At 46.7% G+C, this 22,472-nt stretch overlaps 4 non-coding genes across 4 annotated transcripts; 2 read left to right on the top strand and 2 right to left on the bottom strand.

The window, feature by feature from the left end:
• Positions 1 to 617: 617 nt before the first annotated feature.
• On the bottom strand, positions 618 to 689 carry TRNAD-GUC (transfer RNA aspartic acid (anticodon GUC)). The gene has a single exon. It is a non-coding gene; the product is annotated as a tRNA-Asp (tRNA).
• A 2,881-nt stretch (positions 690 to 3,570) lies between these two features.
• Positions 3,571 to 3,642, bottom strand: TRNAD-GUC (transfer RNA aspartic acid (anticodon GUC)). The gene has a single exon. It is a non-coding gene; the product is annotated as a tRNA-Asp (tRNA).
• A 229-nt stretch (positions 3,643 to 3,871) lies between these two features.
• On the top strand, positions 3,872 to 3,943 carry TRNAD-GUC (transfer RNA aspartic acid (anticodon GUC)). The gene has a single exon. It is a non-coding gene; the product is annotated as a tRNA-Asp (tRNA).
• A 3,181-nt stretch (positions 3,944 to 7,124) lies between these two features.
• Positions 7,125 to 7,196, top strand: TRNAD-GUC (transfer RNA aspartic acid (anticodon GUC)). The gene has a single exon. It is a non-coding gene; the product is annotated as a tRNA-Asp (tRNA).
• Positions 7,197 to 22,472: the final 15,276 nt, after the last annotated feature.

Genomic DNA, 22,472 nt, shown 5'->3' with positions numbered 1-22,472 from the left:
GCGAAGCAACGGTGTAACGGAGCTTGGTGGAGAGAGAGAGAGAGCGAGCGAAGCAGCGGAGCAAGCAAACGGAGGGACATTGAGTGAGGTCGATGGAGAGTTGTGTATTGAAGAGCATGGAGGAACATTGAGTGATGCTGTCGGAAATGTGAACTATATGCGTAATAAAGGAACGAGAAAGACAAAGAAGTTATCGCGTCAGTACGAGTCCTACAGAAGTATCATGATAGCCAAAGCACCAGAATCGGCAATCATAAGTAAATCATTTATAACCTAAACAAATGAACAATAGTACACCCAGCTAATAATCACATGTAATAAAGTGAGATTACATGTGATTATATGCTGGGTATAATACTGACAGGTGTTTTGAGACACACAGCAAATGTTACGGTTGATGAAACTCAGTGGAAACATACTATTTGGTTATATGGCTAAAGTCACGTAGGTATAAAATAAAATAAATTAAATCACGACGTTTTGGGCGCAACACAATTCATTTTATTTTATACCTACGTGACTTTGCCGAAAGAAACAAATAGTATTGATCCCTGCAGTCACGAAAACTTCAAATTTTGACTCAGTGGAAACAATGATGAAAAATAAAAAGTCCAGCTCTCCCCGACGGGGAATTGAACCCCGGTCTCCCGCGTGACAGGCGGGGATACTAACCACTATACTATCGAGGAGTGGCTGAGATCGGTGGTGAATTGTAAGGCACTTCTGCACCAAACTGGAACGATATCCCTTCCGATATTATGGAGGCCACTGGAGATTGGCAATTTTAAGTAATCTCGATGGAAATCTCAATTCTTTACAACTGATTCTTGTGTTTAGTTTATAGTCCTTTCTCCACGCACTTCGGATCTGAACAATGCAGATATCATTAGATTATTATTCACAGGTGCCGCTGGCCCCCAAGGCCTCTCCCTGCTGGGCGCCGGCCGCAGGGGTTCCGCCGTCCCCCGATCCCTCACTCGTGTGTGAACAGCTGCTGCCGCCACTGTGCCCATCACTCGCGGGATAAGGGCTGTCGCCCGCCGGCTCTCCTCCTTGGGTCGCACCCCCGCGAGTCCGCGAGAGGGGCATGGCTCGTTGCCGGCTCACGGCCGCCTGTAAACACTCCGTTGCCTCTCCGCCAATCACACGCGACTCCTCCCCTCACACAGCCCCGTGCAGCAATCACATGCTCTGAACAGGGGGTCAGGGGTCGGAGGGCGAGTGACGGGCTGTGAGACGGGCGTTCGCAAGGGAGTTAGTCCGTACGAAGTTCGGGGGTCCGCAGCAGCAAGATGAAGCGCACACCCGTGGAGCACCGACCACACACGCTGTGAGCGTACATACACAAATCACCACGTGCTTTCATACGCTCGTCGAAACCACACGAGGCTGTGATTAGTTATTAATGATTTATACTGGTAGGAACGAAGTGGACCAGACACCAATAGATTATATCGTCCGTCCGTTTGTCCGTCCGTCCGTCCGTCCGTGTAGCAACATCGCCCCCTACTGCAAACACTTGGCATGACCCTACAAAAACCTTTAGACTCAGTGACGCTATCCTGGCTAAACAAGTGTAACATTCCCTTATAATTCCCTCAGATAGCTTTTAATTAAAACATTTAAATTAATGAGGCTTTCCTGGCTAAACACGTGTAACATTCCCTTATAATTCCCTGAGATAGCTTTTAATTAAAACTTTGAAATTAAATAAAAAACTCACAGCGCCCTAATAATTTGCTGAGATAGCTTTTAATTAAAACTTTGAAATTAAATAAAAAAACTCACAGCGCCCTAAAGCCTACAACTAGGCCTAAAGCCTAGAACTAGGCCTGAAAGTCTCCCTTCGTATCGTACCCCCGCATGTGTGAAAGGGAGTTAATGTTTAACAATGTTACATTCCCTTATGTTTTTAAATAGAAACATTTAAAATTAAAGCTTTTACATAAATCATTAAAACATTTAAATTAAAAATTAACTCACAGCGCCCTAAAGCATACAGCTAGGCCTAAAGCCTACAACTAGGCCTCAATCTCTCCCTTCGTATCGTGCGATTAGGTGTAGCAACATCGCCCCCTACTGCAAACACTTGGCAGGACCCTACAAAAACCTTTTGACTCAGTGCGGCTTTCCTGGCTAAATAAGTGTAATAATACATTATGTTTATATTCTTTGGTTATTCGTTCCTACCAGCCCACCCCACAGGGTCCTGTTTACTGGCCGACTGTGAACCACTGTTGAGTCAGTAGGACTATTTCCCGATGGTCTGTACCCGATTTATCTAGTTTGATGGGCTCTAAGCTGCTTCGGTTTTTAGACTAAATCCCACTACGCTCTTTCCCTCTTACTCACAGTTCGATGCGTACGGCGCTCCGGCGGGCTCGTCCTCTCGGCACACCTCGACGAGTCGCACGGACGTTCGAGTGGCCGAACTGAAAACCGTCCCCGAGGGCTGACTTTAGGAGCAAGAAGCTTTTACCTTTCTGCGTCCCCCTTTTATGGTTAACCCACATCAAAGGAAGCCGTCGCTGATCCGAGGGCCTTCTCGGCCAATCAGATTGCTAGGCTTGCGCCGCAGTACTCGCACTCTGCATCGCCGTCTACGTCCCGGTTTCCATAACAAAGGGCCCACCGCTGACTGCTGCGCCGGCGGCCGCCCACAAGCACATTCGCGATGCCAATCAGACGCCCACCCTGGCTTCCCGCCATTCGTGGCTGCGCCCCCCTACCTGCCTGCCGATCCGTGTGTGGGGGTGCGTTTTAACCACGGTGGCTGGATAGCCCCGCCGTAACCATGTAATCTCAACCCAAGTCACAGCGCCTCGGTGCGAGTTAGCATCGGGGGAGATCGCCCAATTTCCTGGCCGCAGGAAACCGTGAAGATTATCCCTATGAGAGGGCTTCTGGCCGAAAACCTGTCGGCCAAGTGACCTCCCCTCGGAGCTCTATGGGGGGGGGGGGAATGTGTGAGGGTGTGTTTATGTGGGGGGTAGTGAGGGGGAAGCTGTGTCGGCCCTGTCGCTTGGTGGTGGCGAGGTCGTAGATGGGGCGCCCGCAGAGCGGCTTCGCGGCGGCTGCATCACGCAGTCACTGAGATGTCCACAGAAGGCTCAAGATGATATAACAACGTAAACATATCAACAGTGTCAGAAGCAGCACTAAGATCCAGAAGTACCAAGATAGCCAATGCACGAGAATCGGCAATCATAAGTAAATCATTTATAACCTGAACAAATGAACAATAGTAGACCCAACTAATAATCACATGTAATAAAGTGAGATTACACGTGATTATATGCTGGGTATAATACTGACAGGTGTTTTGAGACCCACAGCAAATGTTACGCTTGATGAAACTCAGTGGAAACATACTATTGGGTTCTTTGGCTAAAGTCACGTAGGTATAAAATAAAATAAATTAAATCACGACGTTTCGGGCGCAACACAATTTATTTTATTTTATACCTACGTGACTTTGCCGAAAGAAACAAATAGTATTGATCCCTGCAGTCACGAAAACTTCAAATTTGGATTCAGTGGAAACAATGATGAAAAATAAAAATTACAGCTCTCCCCGACGGGGAATTGAACCCCGGTCTCCCGCGTGACAGGCGGGGATACTAACCACTATACTATCGAGGAGTGGCTGAGAGGGCTAGCGAATTGTAAGGCACTTCTGCACGAATCAGGAACGCTCTCAATTCCGAAATTTTGGAAGTCACTGGAGATTGGCAATTTTAAGTAATTTCGATTGAAGGCTCAATTGTTTACAACTGCTTCTTGTGTTTAGTTTATTGTCCTTTCTCCATGCACTTCCGATCTGAACAATGCAGACATCATTAGATTATTTTTCAGAGGTGATGCCAGCTGGTCCTCGATAGTATAGTGGTTAGTATCCCCGCCTGTCACGCGGGAGACCGGGGTTCAATTCCCCGTCGGGGAGAGCTGGACTTTTATTTTACTTAAAGTCTATCACAACCACCAATGTTTGCTCGAGAAGCTCTCTAAATAAATATTTTCCTTGGATTTTTAAAACTGTTTAATCGTCGATGTTGCATCCGTGCTTTCTCATTGGCACAAATTATTCATTCGTCAATCCATTGTGCGGTCCTCCAGAGCGTGCTGTATTCATGCTGCCCCCCCTACTGGCTAGCATGGGAAGTGCATACTAACACATCATAGGTTGGGGTGAAAATATATATTTAACCCAAGTCATTAGGGGCCATCCATTTAGTATGTACGCAAAAATCCGTCCAAAACTTGACCTCCTTCCTGTACGCACGCGGACTTTTTACACCCCCCCCCACCTGCGTACGTACGCTTGACGCCCCCCCCCGCCGAATCCTATAGAACGGCCGATATTTAATCCACGCCGATTAAATAACGGCCTATTTTAACACACAGCTATGTACAAACAGTTATACCTGACCGTTTTATCCATTCTGACTGGTTATTCAAAAAGTACGTTTATTCTGATCTTAAAACACAATTAAAACTCGGTGAACTAGTCTCGATATAAAGTGCGTCGACTGAACATCTGCTGTAACAGTAGCCCGATGTACAGAGCACTCACTTGGTCCCTCTAGTCAAGGACATTTTACTGTCCCCTGATGATGTCCTCGTCAGTTTTGATGTGGTTTCTCTATTCACCAAGGATCCAGTGCCAGACACCATAACAATAATTGAAGACTTAGTCCAACATGGACTGAACCCGGATGTCCCTGCGCTGGTTAGGCACTGCCTCACCAACACGTACTTCACCTGGAATGGTACCTTCTACAAACAAAATGAGGGTACCCCTATGGGTTCCCCCTTGTCACCAGTGATAGCCAATGTTTTCATGGAGAAATTTGAGACAGACGCCATCCAGACATCCACCCTTCGTCCTTCCCTGTGGAAGAGATATGCGGATGATACTTTTGTCATTTGTCCACATGGCCTCCCAGCATTGAACCAATTCCTAGACCACATCAATTCCAGACACCCATCCATCAAATTTACCATGGAAGTGGATTAAGATGGCAAGCTACCATTATTGGATGTTCTGTTTGAGAGGCCCGATGGCTCTTTGTGACATTCTGTTTACAGGAAGGCCACCCACACAGATTCCTACATGAAGCCTGATTCCCACCACCATCCGGCACAAAATAATTCCCTCATCAAAACACTATACCATAGGGCCCACTGCATCTCTGACGAACACCACCTGACCAGTGAATTGGAACATGTACACCTGTCCCTTAAGATGAATGGATATTCTATCCGCAAAGCTGTTTCTACCACCATGGTGAAACAACCCCTTGAGACACCATTGGAACCTCATTTGCCAGTAAAAAATATGATAGTTGTTTTTTTACCCTTCTATCTGGCAACAAAACTGACACCTTTTTTTACAAGGAGTCATGTTTGCATTGACCACAATACCTGCAGTCATAATGCAAACAAAAAACATAACTCTGATAATGTATGCACTGTCCTTGAAGTTGATTGGTCCACACCCGAGACAGCTTTCCTTAGAACATAGTCTCACATGGTGTTGGACCAGATGACGCCAACACCATGTGAGACTAGGCTCTAAGGAAAGCTGTCTCGGGTGTGGACCAATCAACTTCAAGGACAGTGCATACATTATCAGAGTTATGTTTTTTGTTTGCATTATGACTGCAGGTATTGTGGTCAATGCAAACATGACTCCTTGTAAAAAAAAGTGTCAGTTTTGTTGCCAGATAAAAGGGTAAAAAAACAATTATCAACCCCTTGAGACTCCGATCAAAACCATCACGTTGCCATACATAGCAGGCGTTACCGAAAAGATTTCCAAAATTCTAAACAAACACAAGATCCAGGTCCGTTTCAGTACAGTACACAAAATCCGTGATCTGATCCCATCCGTAAAGGATGTCATTCCTGACTTATAGTACCCCAGTGTCTGCAAACTGAGTTGCATTTGTGGTGACTGTTATATCTGGGAAACGAAACAACATATATCTGATTGCATTCGCGAGCACAAGTCAGATTTAAAACACGGTAGGACGAATTCTTTGGCCGTAGCTGACCACTGTTATAACACTGCGAGTTCTCATGACATTGTGTTATCCGATACCAAGGTACTCTGCAAGCCTCCTGGATACTACCAAAATTTGTCCATGAAGCCATCCAGATAAACAACATAGACATAACTTCAACCGAGAGGATGGTTTCAAATTGAGCAATCATTGGACGGATGTAATTAACCAAGTTAAACTTTAGCTGCTTTACAGTTTTACAGTCATATCCATATTTGCATTATTTTACTCCCAGCTTTATACACTACCATCACTCAGAAATGTGACGTACAGTGTTTTAATAGTGCCCCAATACTCCCACCTCCCCCCATATCATTATGCCCAGGAGCATTATGCCCCGTGGGTTCGATCTCGACCCTGACGATGCCTGCTGCTGTATATTTGGAGTCTGCGGTGTCTCTCATCATCATCGTCATCACGGTGACTAGGAGATGTTAACCACCTCGCCTGGTCTACAGGAGGTCGTGGGTTTGATCTCGACCCTGACGATGCCTGCTGTATATTTGGAGTTTGCGGTGTCTCTCTCCCCGTGGTCGCGTGAATGTGTCACCGGGTTCTCCGGATATTCCCCTCACATTTAGAATCAACATCACGCGTTTAGAGTATGTTCTTGGTCTACATTTCCACTTGATGATACACCAATTGAGCTGTCATCTGAAAGAGAGCACTAATAATGAGAGATTGTGTATTAGGGAACACGCGCCTTACCCGGTACAATAAAACATAGTTTAGTTTAATAGCGTTTTAATAGTTTACATGTCAATCCACTGCTGGATGAGGGCCTCAAACACGCAGTGGGATCGTAGGGAGTGGGGGGGGGGTATCCACACCTCGTGAACCGTGCGAGTTTGTGAAGGCGGGGAGCATAGACGTGGGCAGCAGAGTACAGTACAACGTTGGCCCCTGTTGTGGACTCGGCAAGGAACACATTATCGCTAACTTTATGTTATTTGTGCGCATATACCACCACTGCCAATATCGCCTAAACATTAAAATATTCGTCGTAAATTCGCGGTGTCTATGTTTAAAAGGCTACATCTGCGGTGTTGGTGTAGCTGGTCCTCGATAGTATAGTGGTTAGTATCCCCGCCTGTCACGCGGGAGACCGGGGTTCAATTCCCCGTCGGGGAGAGCTGACTTTTTTTAATTTTTTTCGCTTGCTTATTTTTTATTTATATGCCTCCGAACTTAACGTCAGGCAGCCATGCAGTACGACAATTGTATAACATTTCACAGATATGGCTTTTGAAAAACGTGTTACTGTTGTTAGTTCTGGTTGGGTATGAGCCACTTAAAACAACAAGAGAACGCCGCGCAAGCCTCTGACCCTGTGTGCGTTCGCTCTCTGCTGGAGACGGGGTGAAGTGCATCTGTGTCAATAACCGTGGCCCCAGGGCTTCAGTTTCAAGCCCCGTAATCATTCCGTGATTAAAATCGATTCTTTTCGCGGACAATAACATGCGGGGATTTTTTTTTACAGCACATGTAAAATACTGCTGGATGAAGACCTCATTCTCCCTACGCGGTGTGGGTCCTGGGGGTTATTTTACAGGACTGGAGGTGTGGAAACAAATTACGAAACAACTTCGTCCTTTTAACACGTAGCAGGAGGGTTTAGCGACCAATATTATCCATAACAGCGGGTTTTGGAGTTAGATCGCGTGAATATGAATGTGTCGTTAAAACCCGCTACCACCCGACACAGCCAATTAGTAAAGTTTGTCGCCTAAACAAAACGTGCCACATTCGTTACAACTGCAGCACGCCGGTGTGTTGGAGAGTAAACCCACAATAATCACAATTAGTAACCTCGTCTGGCGGAAGACCGCTTATTTCACGTCCAATTTTGCTGCGTTTCACTAACTCGTCTGATTAAACTGATTGCCAGCAGATACGATATGTTAAAAATTCAGACGATGAAACTAATCCATAATACAAGTTTTTTGGGTTAGATCGCGTAAATATATAAATCTGGTACAAATCTGGCTGCCGCCTGATGAAGCTACTGTAGTTGTAATTACTGATGAAACGTCGTACTCAGGTTGTAAATGTTGTGGCTTGGCTCTCCAACACACCGGTTAGTGCTGTACTAGTGACGAATTGACATGTTCTGTTTACGTGACAAACCTTACTAATTGGCTGTGTCGGGTGGAGGCAGGTTTGAAGTCACATTTATATTTATGCTATCTAACCCAAAACACCTGTATTATGGATGATATTGGTTGCGAAAGCCTACGTGTTCAAAATAAGCCAGAAGTTCAGCCAAGGTCGTTCTGAGCTCAGTCCTAAACAAGGGCTACGTTCATAATAAAGGTTTTTTTTGGGTTAGAACGCATCCATATACAAATGTGTCTTTAAACCCGCCTCCACCCGAAACAGCCAACTAGTAAGGTTTGTCACGTAAACCGAACGTGCCAATTCGTTTCTAGTACAGCACACTGGTGTGTTGGAGAGCAAAGCAACAAACATTTACAATCTGAGTACGACGTTTCACCAGTAATTACAACCACACACCGGTGAACTGTACTGAGTTCTGAGGAGGTCCGTGGGGCATGAGAGGGGAATACAAAGCACTTAAGAGGGCATTACGTCCAGAGGGCATCTTCAAACACAATGGCAGGCAGCCTAAGCCAGGCATTAGCTGGACCCCAGAGGGTTGCCCTTAAATGCGGATGTCTCTGCTAGTCTTGGGTCTTGATTGTGGATCCCAAGTGGCAATACTGAACAGAAATGGGGGATATTCTAGCTCAGGAAGTCTGCAAAACCTGCGGCTTCGGAGCCGCATGCGGCTCTTTAAAGAACTGCTTCATGACGTTATTTATTAAGGATCCACCGTCTCCGAAACAGCAAACTGTGGATTGCGGCTCTTGAAATATATGTTTAACAGAATAAAAAATGGCTCTTGTTACGGTGTTTTCCTACTCCTATACTAAGCTGGATATGCCAGGAAGGTATTGTATGCATGAATCATGCATCAGACATGGCCGATCCACTGCTGGATGAAGGCCTGCCCGTGCCGCTGCCACCTCACGATTTTGCGATGCAACAACAACAACAATCTACCTTGCACGTGAAACTGGATTTGTATGCATGCAGTTTAAAACCGTGAATTATTTTTGTTCTTGCAATTTAACATTTAATGTGTGATACGTTAGTTGTCATTCAACATACGCAGTATGTGATCTGGCTAAAGCTGTCTCTTGATGATCACTTGGCTAACGCTTGTGGGGAGCGGTGGCCATGAAAGATGGCAAGTGAGTTATTGGACAGGTGAGTTTCCGAAAACGCTCTCAGTATCCCACGCGCCCTGTAGCTGTAATACTCGCATCCTCAGTCGCTCGCTCCACCCCCCGTGCAGAGACACAAAACACAAAAAACATCCCTCGTAAATAGCCTTGAACCCTCACTCGACTCTCCCGCATGCATGCACGTTTGCTTATTCATCCCGTAGTAACAGCCCGGAGAAATGTTCGCTTTCTCTCCTGCACCACGGTTCGTTTTGCCGCTTACGTGCTCGCCCATCCGCACGAGCACCCCAAAGTGCTCACCCGCTCACCCGTATCCACGCTCACCCGCTCACCAGCATCCACGCTCACCCTCTCGCTCACCGTCTCCCTCGTTCACCCGTATCCACGCTCAGCCCCATCCACGCTCACTCACTGGCTCACCTCCCCCCCATTCCTTCGCTCGCCCGTTCACCCACTCACCCACGCCGATCGATACACGCGTTCCCGTATTGACGCTTACGTGCGTGCTCACCTGCACGCTCGCGTGCTCACCTGCATGCTCGATCAATTATCTTGCAACAATAACAATCATAATCGTTGTGTGTACAGTCACACATTCTGCGCTTCTATGCCCCAGAAACTCGAAGCGCCTAAAATCTTATCTGGAACAAGTCGAAGGTCAACCTCTCCCAACTTCACCAGTGGCAGCTGTCCCTGTGCGGCAGCAAGGTCACATCAGCACCGGACCTACGGGGTGCGCGTTGGTCTTCTACTAAATATGGAACGTTTCTGGAGCAATGTTGGTCCAACGATTCCAACCGCATGCCAATGTTGGCCCTACGTTGCATGTTTACTGAGCTGTCAGTAGGGGGCGATGATTGCTTAGTAAAGTAATCCCCGCATGATGAATCAGAATATGTATTTGTACTGGAGGAATCCGATGACCTATAAAGCTCTTTTTCACAGGTGTCCAGGAGATAGAATGTGTCAACATGCTCACTAATTTTGCCACGTTCACGCCTGCGTTCATTCCTTGCTGTCGCACGCACGCACACAAAGATCAACGATCCCCCGTGTATAGCCTTAACAGACTGTAGGGGCAAGTGCTGTTAGCGAGCACCTATGAAGGCCGGAAGGGTACACGAGGGGGTGGGTGGCCAGCACCACGCCCGACTGCCTTTGTCTCCCCAGTGGCGATGTTTGGGGCCGTCCATAAATGACGTCATGCACCTGGGGGGGGGGGGGTCAGACATTTGTGACGATGTGTGACGAGGGGGGGGGGGGGGGGAAACGTGACGTCACATCAAAATACGCAGCTTTAAATAAATATAGAATTGTTATAACACAAATTTGTATTAATTTTAATTATTAACTATTTGATTATTTAAATTTACTAAGGTCACCTTTTATTTATTCCATGAAGGAGAATTTTGCTTCTCCATGGGGGAATGAAGAAGCATACATTTAGAATTTTTTTTAAATGATTGTTATTAAACATTTTGATTCTAATGATTCTACCAGGGATTTTCATCTGTGGAATGAATATGTGATTGTTATAATTGTACTCTCCATTTTGCTTCGTTCTACTACAAAGTTCAAAGTATTTTTTTAATAGTTATAATTACTTTTAATATTTGATTATTATAAGATAATTTCAATATAATCTGAACATCTGCAGTTTTAATTAGACGTTGAATATTTTCAAGTGCATTTTATGCGAAATTTAAGCTTTCCAACGCCTCCTTTTTAATAAATGTTTTCTCTTACAACATCAGAGTGCAGCGCCACATTAAATACGCACTACAATGACAATAGTTTAAAGCGATTTGAAGCATGTTTTATTTTCAAAATGGAAATATGGTTTTGGGGGGGGGGGGGGAGAGCTCTGTGACGTCATATTTGATCTGACCTTTTGTGGCGCTGTGTGACGAGTGGAGGGGGGTAAAAAATCGTCCAAAATCGCGTGACGTCATTTATGGACGGCCCCTTTGCAGAGGTGGGACAAAGTCATTGTTATGCAAGTCCAAGTCGAGTCTGAAGTCATCAAATTCATGACTCGAGTCTGACTCGAGTCCAAGTCACATGACTCGAGTCCACACCTCAGAGGTGGGACAAAGTCATTGTTATGCAAGTCCAAGTCGAGTCTGAAGTCATCAAATTCATGACTCGAGTCTGACTCGAGTCCAAGTCACATGACTCGAGTCCACACCTCTGCCCCTTTGCACACCGCACCAGGCACTCATTTGAGGCTGAGTCGACCTAGGGGAGGCCCAGGACCGCTTCAGATAATCGTCACTGGTGTTGGCCGTGAGCGGGAATCGAACCCGGGTCGTTGGGTTCATAGCGCAGCGCGCTAACCGCTACACTATCGCTCCCCACACACATACACAACAAAAACAAAGATTCCCCGTGTAGCCTTAACAGACTGTAGGGGTAAGTGTTGTTAGCCAGCACCTATGAAGGTCGGAACGGTACACGAGGGGGTGGGTGGCCAGCACCACGCCCGACCGCCTTTGTATCCCTAGTGGCAATGTTTACACACCGCACGCACACACACATACACACACATTCACACACATTCACTTGCCCACGCACTCACACAGCTGACACGCTCACGTTATTGCATTCCCGGACTCTCATCCATCCTCTCCATCTCTCTCCCACCAGTGTGCAACACTTGCACTCCCATATGTGTGCACGCAAAGCCGCTGGCTCTTCCACACTCACTCCCACACTCACGCATCTTGCAACCTCCGGCATACCCACTTGCAACGTGTTTTTGCTTGATATTATGTGTGTTCATGCGTTTTGACCGTCTTGCAATTCACGCGGAATGGAAATGAACAGATTGATTGACCCGCCCGCTCTTCTGTGTGAATGTGTAGCCTTTTAAAGGTAACCTGGTAACCTGAGACACTCCGTGGTGAACGGGAGTATTAATTTCAACTAATATCGCGTACAGGATTCGCTCGCTCTCGTAGGCAGAGAACGATATCAGAGGCGCGATAATCCAGAGATGAGGGAAGGCACCAGCCACGCGGTGAGTTGGTGTCAACAATTGCCCGAGGTCTGCGTTCTTCTATATCACGGTGTTATATTTTTCCAATCAGCGTTAATAAACGTGGGAAGGAAACCGGAACACCCGGAGAAAACTCACGCAACACCGTCACGTACAGGTGGACCAGGTGAGCTCCACATTTGCTGCTCAGTATCCAATGCCGGATTATCCTAGTAGCAAAAGTAGCTTCATATGTAGACACGGGCCCAATCAAGAACCCCGCGCTAAATGCTTTCAAGCTATCAATTCCGGTTCAGTGATTCTGCACTTGCTCTATTACTATAGTACTATATTGCCTTCAAGTATTATGAACGACTGGGTGTTTAAGGTTAGCGATTTGTCGTATTATCTGGCTGTATAACAAATGAAAACATACAATTACTTTACTATGCAAGTTAAACATTTGTGTTTTAATATTTATGTCTTTTTTTTATTTATGGCCCCTTTATAACATATTTTACAGGCCCCACACTCGCTTAATCCAGCACTGTCAACATCTCCGTCCGTCTCCTGGCGAGCCAGGGTATGACACCTCAACGCCTCAGGGGAGTTTCACAACATTTTCGTGATCCACCGGCCCTCGCTGCCTCCACACTGCGGGATTACAGCAGTGGGCCACAGCCAATGACATGGAGTGAAAGGTGTTAGTTAAAATACGTTTTTATTCATTCAGCCGGATTTGTCCGGATCACCGACCCGGATAATATACCCGGAATACCTCCTACGTCATTAGTTCTCGCATTTGCTGAGGCTCCTAGTCAAGTGCTTGCTGCAGTCTACCAGGCGACATGGGTAACAAAACGGTATTGAAACCGACGAATCGAAACAGCGGCAACGTTCTGTGACAGTTGCGGTCATCACGAAGAGTGATTATGGGCGTGCTGTGACACCAATAAGTGACTCTGAGAACATTTGTTCGGGAATATTATTTGCGTTAATTCATATACGAACCCGGGGCAAAAAGAATAGGCTCCTTGTGCATGCTCGCTCGCTGTCCCGTCGACAGAAGAGTGACAGTGCGGATGAAACAGAACGAACGAGACGAAACTAAAGACAAGTCATGGCCCCAGATTGTGGACACGTCGAATTGCGTGAGGGTGCCGGGAGGGTGCATGGTGTGTGTGTGGGGGGGGGGGTCAATTGGTTTCATTCAGCTTATGTAGAGCTGGAGAGGAGAAAGGCGCCAGTGTTTATTTAGTGAGCATTGTGCTTTTTGCTTCGTTTAGTCCATGACCACCTTTGGAATTTTAGTCACACATTCGTCTACGGGTTACATTTCCACGGTGTAGTCGACTGAATCTGTCATTTAGTCGACTCGTAGTCATTAAATGTTGGTGTTATGGACGTGTAATTGTTTTCAAGTTAGCCAATTCGTGAAAGTAGTTTAAATTGTGTGTATATATAGGATAACCAATTAGCATTTGTATCTGCCTCATTGCCCTGCAGTCTATTCGCGCATGACTAAATGTTGCTAATTTGCATCCTCATTTAGACTAGTTAATAGTCACACTCGTGTCTGTGGTCAAAAGCAGTCGTATTAAACCCTCATGCTTGGTGATTTTCATGCACTCGTATTTATCGTAAATTAAAATGAAATAAATACTCTGTGAGCAAATGTTGTTGTCAGTAATTGAGTGAACATTATCACCGAAATGTCTCGGCTAATCGAGACTCTGGTTGGTACCAACCACCGGAGCAGCCAGAACCAGCAGAAACGTGTTTCCTTGTAAGTGAAAAAAACTTTGCTCGAGTTGCCAGTGTGGGGTACAGTCTCCTCTCGACACGGGTCACAATAATCTCTCTGCCAGTTTTCCTAATCTATTCAATCTCACTGACTCAGTGGAAAATATGAATGGAATGGTTTGTTTTTTTAAACGTACGCAGGAAGTCGAATTTTGATGTCCTATCTTCAATCTCTAGTTTAATGTGAATTTCCAGAAACTGAATGCATGGATGGATACAGAATGAATTTACAATTTATTCATTTGGATTTGTTTTATTATGTTTTCTAACTATTTGAATTAGCTTTTTTTCGAATAGATGTTCCTAAGTATACTGTCACAGAGCAGTGCATCGCCCCCATGGAACAGCCCACTGAAGGAACAGCCCACTGAAGGAGATGTATCCTGACAAGGGGGCAGCATATTTTCATGCACCTACAATAGCAAGCAAGGTTTGTCACGTGACAATAAAACCACATTATTTGTGAAAACAAATAAAATGTATATATTATATAATGGAGTTGTGTGCTGTCATTATTAACGCACTAGACTTGATAATATGATTGAATCACAGGCCTGGTATCTCAGCAGTACCAGCTCGTGGCAATTATGTGTGTATGTGTATGTATGTAGAGCTTCTTTCACACCGTACGTAGCCAACCGTGCTAATCGGAGGTGCAGGGGAAGGACAACACATCGTGCAGTCACCTCGAATACATTTGATTTTTACAGAAACGAATTATAGTGCATCTTAACTCCATTTAATTATGAAACATGGTATATAACGCTGCTGTTTTGGTACATTCATAATTTTGGGACTTAACCTCACGAAACATTTCAGAATGTACACTGTATGCAGATATCCAGCATTTTCAGGTTTTGTTCTGAAGAGCACAACTACATATCCATTTCTCTACCTCTGAATTCCAAGTGTGGTGGTGACACAATAAATGTTGGTTTGTCACAGCGAAGCAAGGTTCTTGTAGCAGGCAGTACAAAAAGTAGGCTTTTGATCTGTGAGTCGCTTGAGTGGTTATGTCTCTTATGCGTTTACAAAATCTGGACAATCCGGTTTTCTCCCACTCACAAACATACCCAAAGATTGAATTGGTTAAATGTCCCAAATGCATGACCCTCCTGAAAATAAACCTTGAGACTCGCTGATAATTTTCAATGTAAACACATTCAACAATTTAGTTTATGTCTTTGTTTACTTATAGTGTCATCTTAAGCGAGAGTTGCTGTTATTTGCTCTGATGTAAAAGAAACCTCACTAATTCACATAATTCGTCTTAGTGTCGTTGAACATGGTATTTTTACGATGATATATATACTGTACATAGAATAGGTATGTCATGGCAAGTGCCTATATCATCCAGAATACACCCGATCCCGTCAGACCTCGGAAGCGAAGCTGGTTTTCATCTGGTATCGTCCTGGCATAGGCGTTGTCGACAGCAGAGGGCAGTACGGCAAACATCGATTGGCGCTGTGAACTCCACCCAACTTCAACCCGCAACTGACCAGTTTGGTGGGGTATGGTCAGCTAACTCTCCTCTCTCTCTCTGCCTGCACGGGGAGGCCCTTAGTAGTGAATCGACAACGGAGGTGAACATGTACCATGGTTACATGTAACTGAATGAAACCGTCATGGGCTAAACCAAAGCGTGGACTTTACCTTCTACCCCACTGGCATGGGACTCTTCCCCCAGGCATGGGGCATATTGAAACTCTTCACACGTACAAAGGCGGCCATCCACACGGGATTGATCTCTACTACTTATGCCCCCTCACCTCCCCCTTCAAAGGACCATTGTGCCACTGAGACAGGATGGAGGCGAAACAACCCACACACACACCCTGCAGCCAGGGGGAACGGAGCCAAAGGCAAATGGCGTGGTAATATCCTGTACCGAAACCAGTTCATCAGGTACCACAGCTTATCACAGTGCCTGCCTCTCCTCACAGCGGAGTGTTTACTGTGGGTCGTTTTATTGGCAGTAGAATTCATGATAATGAAACTGGTAGAACTGCCACGGGCAAGCAGTAGGTGGTAGGGCTTGTCTTTGTATCTGGGTGGGGGAGCAGTGAGGCTGAGGGGGCCCTGTACTTTATTTCTAGATTTGAAACTTGATACAGTAAATGTAGCTGTGACGGTCCCACCTGAAGACGGAGACTTGTGTTGCCTCCGAAACGTCGTGATTTAATTGAGTTATTTTCATTTATTATTTTATGATTATTATTTTTACCTACGTGACTTTACTGAAAAAACCTACGAGTATGAGGCCCTGTACAGAAGTTTGGCGTGACCGAGGCTAAATGTGCTTCTGTATCGGTTTTCGGTTTGGGCTTCACATCTCTGCGTTATCTCCCTTCCTGATGCGTGTTTCCGACGTTTCGCTCGATGAGGCGAACTCCAAACGCCGAGCGTATCGTCGGACACGGTAAATTGTCGTTCGACACGAGGTGCAATCGGAGAGATACATGGGAGAGGTGTGTGGCGAGTCGCTAACACGCACACACGCGCGCATACCGAGTGTCAGATGATGCTATGCGAGTCGGCGAAACGTGCAGTGTCAGGGGCAGAGCCGGTGGTAATAACGTTTCCGTGTGTGTGTGTACTGTACATGATAGAGTACTCTATAGTCTGTAAGTATATAATACAAACTGACAATAATTTCCAATCTTTATCAATACATTGCTTGATGAAGGCCTCCCCATCCCATGGTTGTCACGGATGTGCATGATTCAAGCTGCAATGGTTTACCCGCGATTTTACAAACAGCAAAGTGAATTTCGCACGCAGGTCATCTTAGCCTTTGAAAAAAAATAACTCACATCACGACTGTAATTGCGGTCAGTTACGCGACCTTTAATGTACAACATTATAAAGGTGTGCTTCGTGAAACGGATTGCCATTTCCCGCTGTAGGTGCAGGCAATATGAAGTGATCATCAGCTGTCAGACTTTATACACCACGGGAAAAGCCCGCACTGTGAATAATAGCCTCTATCCACGTGATTATCACGAAGAGCACATTACTACAGCGCTCAGCCCTGGAATTACAGAGTTACACAGCACAAAGTAGTTTATTTTGTAAGCGTAAGAAGTGAGCATGCCTAAAAGATAAGAATACGATTTTAAAGCAAGGCATTTGATGGCACAAGCCAGCTTAGGGCGGCCTACTCAAGCGCACGCTGCTTCTTACACGGAGCGTTGCAACATCCGGGAAATATGCCCTCTAGACTAATTGTATAACACCTCTAAATGTGTGAGAAAATCCTCCGTATTATTGAAAGAGATTAACTTTTTGTAAGCATAAAAAGGCAATTACAAGACAAATCTCTCTCTGCCCCTCGTTCGGACGGCTTTTGAAGAGCAACTGACAAAAAATAATGGTGTTGGGTTTGGTAATCCAGGAGCTGCTTGATGTTATAGCATTCATACCTCCTGAATAACGCACCTCCTGGGCAGTGGTCGGTTTCGTCGATTTGAAACTTCACCACATTCACAATAGAGCGACTATCTTTTTCCACGAAAACAAACAAACAACGACAAGCCATAATTGACTACAAAAGGGATGATCACGTGTGTCCGTGTAATTATGTTGATATGATACTGAATAATTGTAACTGGATGGGTGGAAACTCACGGTCGACCACTTGACTCACAACCAGGTCTTGTTGTATCCGTTCCTCTGGGATAAATTCCAACCCTGTCATTCCTCTGGGATGGATACAACGGCAATGGCCCAGTGACTCACATCTCAGAGCACTGAGCCGGCACCAATGAGATGCTGAGTTGAAATCCAGGCTTCAGCCCACCCGTGATTGCATTGAGTTTGCGTCTCCAATAAGTTGATGGTCTCAACTCAGTCAACAATTACTATGCACGAAATTATCACAATATTTTTAGTTTTAATTGAATTTAGATAAATTCCACCGCTGCCAATTAAACGTATTGGATTTAACTGTTATGTGACAATCTCAAAGCCGAGTATATGGGAAAGCGAGACCTCTCCGATGTAAGAGAGATTTTTTTTAAAGGCCACTTGAATGATTGTTCGGGAGAGGTCCTGTGAAGAATATTTTCTGCCTTCATGTTTTGACACACGGAACGGACTGCTCTGCAATATTTTCAAATGAATTCTTCATCTCATGGCATGACACTTACAGCACAATTTGAATACTTTGGGGAAAAACATACATAATTACATTATACTTTTTATGTATTGTATATGTAAAACAAAAATCAGATACCACGTTAACAGGGGAAATACTGACCCCTACCATAGGATTGTGGAATTTTCACCACTGGCTCAGAGCATTATTGAGAGGTGATCAGTGCCTCACACTCATTTAAGTTGAGAGGCACTTTAACTTTTTACTTTATTTAGCAATGGATGAACAAAGGACTGAAGAATATTTTAGTATTGTTTTTTTTTACCTGAAAAAAAGTTTTGTTAACGCCCTAAAAAGTTCCTGGTATTAAAAACAAAATCATATATGTGAATTAAAAAAGTATATGTCTTTATCAATCCACGACCTGCTGAATCCCTCTCCATGGCGTGTCAGTCACAGAGGTCTTTTGGCCAAGATGGAGAGGAGGCAGTTCCAGAACCACTTCAGATATCACTGGCCCCTGATGTTTGCCATGTTTGGGAATTGAACTCCAGCTGCTGGATTCATAGAGCAATGCACTAACCACAGCCCATGAAATTACCTATATCTGGAGGTAAAAAAACGCTCTTATCTGCTAGCAATGATACTGCTTTCTGAGTTTGTCACTGGAGTTGGTGTCACTGGGGTTGATGTGACTGGCGTTGGTGTCACTGGGGTTGGTGTCACTGGTGTTGGTGTCACTGGGGTTGGTGACACTGGGATTGGTGTCACTGGCGTTGGTGTCACTGGCGTTGGTGTCACTGGGGTTGGTGACACTGGGGTTGGTGTCACAGGGGTTGGTGTCACTGGGGTTGGTGACACTGGGGTTGGTGTCACTGGGGTTGGTGTCACTGGGGTTGGTGTCACTGGCGTTGGTGACACTGAGGTTGGTGTCACTGGGGTTGGTGTCACTGGGGTTGGTGACACTGGGGTTGGTGTCACTGGGGTTGGTGTCACTGGGATTGGTGTCACTGGGGTTGGTGTCACTGGCGTTGGTGACACTGAGGTTGGTGTCACTGGGGTTGGTGTCACAGGGGTTGGTGTCACTGGGGTTGGTGTCACTGGGGTTGGTGTCACTGGGATTGGTGTCACTGGGGTTGGTGTCACTGGCGTTGGTGACACTGAGGTTGGTGACACTGGGGTTGGTGTCACTGGGATTGGTGTCACTGGGGTTGGTGTCACTGGGGTTGGTGACACTGGGGTTGGTGTTACAGGGGTTGGTGTCACTGGGGTTGGTGACACTGGGGTTGGTGTCACTGGGGTTGGTGTCACTGGGGTTGGTGTCACTGAGGTTGGTGACACTAGGGTTGGTGACACTGGGGTTGGTGACACTGGGGTTGGTGACACTGGGGTTGGTGTCACTGGGGTTGGTGTCACTGGGGTTGGTGTCACTGGCGTTGGTGACACTGAGGTTGGTGACACTGGGGTTGGTGTCACTGGGATTGGTGTCACTGGGGTTGGTGTCACTGGGGTTGGTGACACTGGGGTTGGTGTTACAGGGGTTGGTGTCACTGGGGTTGGTGACACTGGGGTTGGTGACACTGGGGTTGGTGACACTGGGGTTGGTGTCACTGGGGTTGGTGACACTGGGGTTGGTGTCACTGGGGTTGGTGACACTGGGGTTGGTGTCACTGGGGTTGGTGTCACTGGGGTTGGTGTCACTGGTGTTGGTGTCACTGGGGTTGGTGTCACTGGGGTTGGTGACACTGAGGTTGGTGTCACTGGGGTTGGTGTCACTGGGATTGGTGTCACTGGGGTTGGTGTCACTGGCGTTGGTGACACTGAGGTTGGTGTCACTGGGGTTGGTGACACTGGGGTTGGTGACACTGGGGTTGGTGACACTGGGGTTGGTGTCACTGGGGTTGGTGACACTGGGGTTGGTGTCACTGGGGTTGGTGACACTGGGGTTGGTGTCACTGGGGTTGGTGTCACTGGGGTTGGTGTCACTGGGATTGGTGTCACTGGGGTTGGTGTCACTGGGGTTGGTGTCACTGAGGTTGGTGACACTGGGGTTGGTGTCACTGGGATTGGTGTCACTGGGGTTGGTGTCACTGGCGTTGGTGACACTGAGGTTGGTGACACTGGGGTTGGTGACACTGGGGTTGGTGTCACTGGGGTTGGTGTCACTGGGGTTGGTGACACTGGGGTTGGTGTCACTGGGGTTGGTGTCACTGGGGTTGGTGTCACTGGCGTTGGTGTCCCTGAGGTTGGTGACACTGGGGTTGGTGACACTGGGGTTGGTGTCACTGGGGTTGGTGTCACTGAGGTTGGTGACACTGGGGTTGGTGACACTGGGGTTGGTGACACTGGGGTTGGTGACACTGGGGTTGGTGTCACTGGGGTTGGTGACACTGGGGTTGGTGTCACTGGGGTTGGTGTCACTGGGGTTGGTGACACTGAGGTTGGTGTCACTGGGGTTGGTGACACTGAGGTTGGTATCACTGGGGTTGGTGTCACTGGGGTTAGTGTCACTGGGGTTGGTGACACTGGGGTTGGTGACACTGGGGTTGGTGACACTGGGGTTGGTGTCACTGGGGTTGGTGACACTGGGGTTGGTGTCACTGGGGTTGGTGACACTGGGGTTGGTGACACTGGGGTTGGTGACACTGGTGTTGGTGTCACTGGGGTTGGTGTCACTGGGGTTGGTGACACTGGGGTTGGTGTCACTGGAGTTGGTGACACTGAGGTTGGTGTCAATGGGGTTGGTGACACTGGGGTTGGTGACACTGGGGTTGGTGTCACTGAGGTTGGTGACACTGGGGTTGGTGACACTGGGGTTGGTGTCACTGGGGTTGGTGTCACTGGGGTTGGTGTCACTGAGGTTGGTGACACTGGGGTTGGTGACACTGGGGTTGGTGTCACTGAGGTTGGTGACACTGGGGTTGGTGACACTGGGGTTGGTGTCACTGGGGTTGGTGTCACTGGGGTTGGTGTCACTGAGGTTGGTGACACTGGGGTTGGTGACACTGGGGTTGGTGACACTGGGGTTGGTGTCACTGGGGTTGGTGACACTGAGGTTGGTGTCACTGGGGTTGGTGTCACTGGGGTTGGTGTCACTGGGGTTGGTGTCACTGAGGTTGGTGACACTGGGGTTGGTGACACTGGGGTTGGTGACACTGGGGTTGGTGACACTCGGGGTTGGTGTCACTGGGGTTGGTGTCACTGAGGTTGGTGACACTGGGGTTGGTGACACTGAGGTTGGTGACACTGGGGTTGGTGATACTGGGGTCGGTGTCACTGGGGTTGGTGACACTGGGGTCGGTGTCACTGGGTGTTGGTGACACTGGGGTTGGTGACATTAGGGTTGGTGTCACTGGGGTTGTGTTGCCATAACTAGGAGGGGTGGTTGGTGGGAGTTGGGGTTTTGCACGACAACACCAGTGAACTATGATGTAATTCGCCCTGACTTTCAAGCCATTTGGATGCAGATTTCAGAAACCTACCCTCGTTATGTGTAGAGTAGTAGGCTGTTACTCTCCCGTACCTCCAATTAGTATTGTTGGCTACGGGCGGTGCGAAAGAAGTTCAACATTCATGCATACATTGTGCACTTTGGAGGTTGCTCCAAGGTTACCAGGAGAGAGTAGTACAGCAAATGTGCTCGTGAACCCATCTTTGGCGTACCTTCCAGTGTTATCTTCTCATATGCATGAGCTTTCTCCATGTAAATCACCCGTAAATAAAGTTGGCCTCTTGACACAAAAGGTCGTGAGACTCAGTAAGGCTTTCCTGCATAAGGAAATGGACGATGACATATGACTTTCTGTATTACATCCTATACACATTACCGTATTGCCCTGCTGGTTTAAGTTGAATGCACGTGGAGGGTCTACTTCATCATTGTCCACCAACAATGCCACCCGTTCATTAGATTACAGGCATCTGCCACGGCATCCGGAGTCATAGTCACAGTAGACTATAATGCTATAGATGGTAGAATGTTGGTCTCTTTAAAATACAATAAGAATATCCAGTAATTGTGCAATGATAGATTGCGCGGTCCAAGCAATCTGGGATTTGCGCGGTCCTAATGTTAATAAACGAAACGTGTCGATTTTAAAATAAGCTGAGCGGACGCAATGAATATAAGCAGCCAAGCGGAGGAGAGAGGTTAAGTGAAATTTTGAGTTGAAATGCTTCGACTAATGCACACCCCCTCACCTGTTACAGATGTGTATGGCTCAATGTGTGCAGGTGCTGGGCACTAATTGGGAAATACCATCTTTGGAAAGAAGAGAGAT

Source organism: Lethenteron reissneri, chromosome 6 (assembly GCF_015708825.2).
Source record: "Lethenteron reissneri isolate LAM-NWPU_2019-01 chromosome 6, ASM1570882v1, whole genome shotgun sequence".
NCBI classification, from domain to species: domain Eukaryota; kingdom Metazoa; phylum Chordata; class Hyperoartia; order Petromyzontiformes; family Petromyzontidae; genus Lethenteron; species Lethenteron reissneri.
Note: the sequence above shows the minus strand (reverse complement) of the source record. Positions and strands in the feature narration are given on the sequence as shown.